Consider the following 4,187-nt stretch of genomic DNA (forward strand, 5'->3'; position numbering starts at 1 on the left):
TCAAATTTTTTGGCTGATGATTTTTTGAAAGTTGCATGTTTAGTAATTTCTACTAAATTTAAGAAAGGAATGGCAGAAAAGTACACTGACCAAGACTGATGGGGTCTCATGCTGTTCCTGTTCTATCTAGTACGTACTATTGTTATTGTACTTCACAAGCGCGAAGTAACTCTTCACTGTACAAGTGATTCAGTAAGATCAGTTAGTTTATGGTATGAGGATCCTAATGTTGAATATGCTAAAGGGAAGCATGCTGGACTATTTGGATTTGCCGATTTTGCCCTATTGGTGTCAGTTTTTTTGTCATACCATACACACTGTTCCTTTTAATCAATCCGTTTTATGAGAAGTATTTTTCCAATTTAAAAAATTTCAATAAATTGTGGAGTCGTTTTAAGCCCGGCTATTATTGATGCTTATAGTGGTCCAATGAAAGATGAGTATCGGTTCTGGCCTGGTCTACTGCTAGTGGCTAGAATACCAGTACTATTATCAGTTACCTTAGTTGACAGTTTCATCCAGTCACACTCCTTCCTATTGTCAATGCTATTGACAGTGTTAGTTGTTATCTTATCATTGGGTTATTGTTTTGGTGGAGTTTACAAGAAGAGAATGAACAATGTACTTGAAGTTTGGTTCTTGTTTAACTTATGCATCATGGTTGGTCTATCTGGAGCTCTTAATGAAGACAGTAAAGTATTGATCTGGTACAATACTTGTTTATTTGTTTTTATTTTTAGTTTTATTTTGATTGTCATTTATCATCTTTACCTGCAGTTATCACATATGAAATGTTATGATGCTTTAATTAAGAAGTTATTCAAGAAACAAGATAAAGAAGATGATCCTCTTTTAGATGTAAATGAACCACATAAAACTGTTGATCAACAAAGACAAGAAATTGTACCAAGTTCTACTGATGTTAGACGCTGTGCTAGTCGTGAATCAGTTGTTGAATTGTTTTAAATGCTTAGTAATTTAAAAAACTAACTTTGTTGTGAGTTTCAATAAATCATTATTATTCTTAAGTCATAATGTTATTTAGAAAGCTGACTTTTAATTATGGTCTCGTGTATGCATGTACACAATTTCTATTTCTTTTCCTTTTTATGATGTCTTTTTTTGTAATGAATTATGAGCTATACACAAAATTGCAGGCCCTTTGTATTGAATAAGAAGATAAATCACTGCTTACTGTCAGTCCATTAAATGCATCATAGCAATCACTTAAGTTAACTTCTGACATATGAACACATATCACTAAATCAGAAATAGGAAGCATCACTCACTCTCTCAAGCAGCCATCACTAATCCTCAATGGGACCCAATGGGAGTGTGAAGACTGATGCTCTTATCCAACCTGATCCTCTGGTTAATGTCAGCAATTAATTGCAGTTGATAATACTGTATAACATGAATTTTTAGACATACGCCAATATTGACATTGAATGAGATTGATGTTGGACAGTTAGTTATTGACTATAAATGCATTACTATTGCCAATGTCAAATTTTGTGGCATCAGCAATCAAATATAATTGTGATTTTCATGAGCATCATTGAATCATTGAAGAACAACATTCCCAAAAGCCACTTGAAGTACAATAATTACATGTATACTGTAAATTTCTGACCAAATTACAAGCAAGATATTATTGAGAATAATCTCTCATTGTTGCCTAAGATCTCAATATACAAATGTAGAACCACTATGAGCTGATTACATCAGAAAAATATAAAAATGGCGAACTCTCTTCTAGTCATTTTTGGTAAAACCTAAAACAACAATTACATGTTAAGTATAAAAATTTACTAACTAAATATGAAAAATGGAATGTTGTTAAAGGCTCCTCCATAATTACTCAATACAATACTGATGAAAAATGTGCTTAAATTAAAATTATTCAATATTATTGGGAAACCAATACCCACAGCTTACTTTGGTAAACTAGCATTGCTGACACATTAGGAGTGACAAAAGGACCTGTATAGATATAGGATATGGAATTAATTAGAGGGAATTTGGAGGCCCTGGCAAGGCCAAAGGATACCAAAAACTTATGTCAAAAAGCTTTAAACTTCCCATTTAGTTTAAATTAGTGCAGAGAGACATGCTATACTGGTACAGACTATCTAAGTTTGTAGAATTACCCATTTTATGTTAACGTTGGGTATAAATTTATTCTTGGGAACAGAATAATAATGGTTAATATATATTTTAGCCCAACTGTTACAATAATCAAAACAATGTACTATTGTGCACATAATAGACTCAAAAAATGATACAAGAAGACTAATCTTTTTTATTATAAAAGCTTATCTTATTAAATGAACCTATTCAAACATCGTTAATAGGAGAAACTGATACATTATTTAATGTACAAGGATCAGGATTAGTAGCTGATAAAGTAATATTAGTATTATTATTAATAGCAACGGTCATAAAGTTTTCTAATCCTTTGACTACATTTACTATAGAGTATGGAGTGATAGGTACATTATCCAGCGTATAAGGAGCTGTCCATGTTAGTAATACACTGGATCCATTATAATCCAGATCAACAACACTAGCCAATTGACCTAGGCTAAAAGGGAGATAGAAATGGCTAGTTGTGTACTTGCAAGTAATGTTGATTCATACTGTGTATTATTATCACTGAACTCCACCTAAAAGGATCATAAGTACTAGGTCTACATTTCCCTTCAGCATTATTGTTATGTTCATAAGCTATTGCTTGTAGCTTTGCTCTTACAGTCCCATACTTCCTAGTTGATGACACACTAAATCCTTTGTCCTGAACAGCTCTATCGGTAACTAGCATACACATTATTCACTCTAACAGTGAGTTCACCAGCAACTGCTTCACAAGAGAAGACAACAGTAGAGTTGAGTGTTGTATTAATAGACACTGGCTGAACTGTTATATCTATCTGTATTAGCACTAATCATAAAGTATACATAATAATAGAGGTATACATGCACCGGCACAATAAATGTATGCCAACAAAATAAGCCAGAATAGATTCAGCATTTTGAGATAGAAGGCCTTGACAAAAAGAATTACTCTGGAGCTAATTTTTTGAATGTTTCATTTAGATCTACTCCACGACTATAATCCAGTTTGGAATCTGTCTTTGACCTGTTTGCTGTACACACAACAGTGGTATATTTATTTTGAGCTTATTTGTTATCATAAAGCAACAAAACAATAGTTAGATCTACAATACTTTCAATTACTCTGCTAGACTATACCCAATGTGTCAGTCTTGCATTGACCCAAAGTAGTGTTGGGAAAATTAACTTGGGTAAGTGAAACAATACACAAGGAAACTAAGCTAATCAAAATTTCTAAAAATGTTATAATTTTTTTTAAAGTTTTCTTATAGTGAATACTAATTATTTTTAAAATTAATGTCTTACCCATTTATTGACTGCTTTTTTACTTGTTAGCCTAGCTAATGTAACTGAATCACTCAATCTGTAGTCCAATAATATTAGTAATAATTTTCCTGCTAATAAAGTGTACTTCTGATTGTAAGGACTTATTTTTGTAAATTTAAGTTTCTTCGATTTCAAGAAATAAGTCTACATCAAACATAATGTAATTGCTGCAATAATTATGGCACTGGTTCACTGCTGGTCTATAATGACTTTGAGGTGAGTAAAATTGCTATTTCTAGCTACTTAAAAATAAACAGCAATAGTTGCATGAAAAGGATAATATGTCTTGTTAAATCTTAAGTTAATTTCTTGGCACAGTGACAGACTCTTCTAATTTCTTTAATGATTTCCTAATTTTAAAACATGTAAATACTATTCATTACGTCTACCTCAATAAATTGTCTTGACGACAGCTTTTACTTTCATTTTCTTCAACAAGTTTTTTTAGCTGGAGACAGTGCCTGGGATATGAGGGTGGGATAATGTGCTGCTATAGCAATCAAGGAGCTAAATATATATTCCTAAACAATAATAAAACTAGTAAAAATAAATTATAACAATTTCTTAATAACTTAGATTGATTATTGATGCACCGACATACAAATGTGTACTTCTATGATCAATTTAGGACTTAAGTTTCAACCCTTTGTTTATATAGTTTTTAAGGAAAGCATTATTCAATTTAAATCTGGATTCTGCTTATAATACCAATCTGGTTACAATATCAAAAATTAAGAGTTTTGATA

At 31.7% G+C, this 4,187-nt stretch overlaps 1 long non-coding RNA gene across 1 annotated transcript; it reads right to left on the bottom strand.

Annotated features, from left to right (window-relative positions):
- Window positions 1-3,651: 3,651 nt before the first annotated feature.
- Window positions 3,652-3,959, bottom strand: LOC109584710 (uncharacterized). Its single transcript, XR_002186142.1, has 2 exons — window positions 3,831-3,959; window positions 3,652-3,791 (listed from the first exon to the last, which is right to left on the bottom strand). It is a non-coding gene; the product is annotated as an uncharacterized LOC109584710 (long non-coding RNA).
- Between the last annotated feature and the right edge of the window lie 228 nt (window positions 3,960-4,187).

This window comes from Amphimedon queenslandica, unplaced genomic scaffold, assembly GCF_000090795.2.
Source record: "Amphimedon queenslandica unplaced genomic scaffold, v1.1 AMPQUscaffold_13177, whole genome shotgun sequence".
In the NCBI taxonomy this organism is placed as follows: domain Eukaryota; kingdom Metazoa; phylum Porifera; class Demospongiae; order Haplosclerida; family Niphatidae; genus Amphimedon; species Amphimedon queenslandica.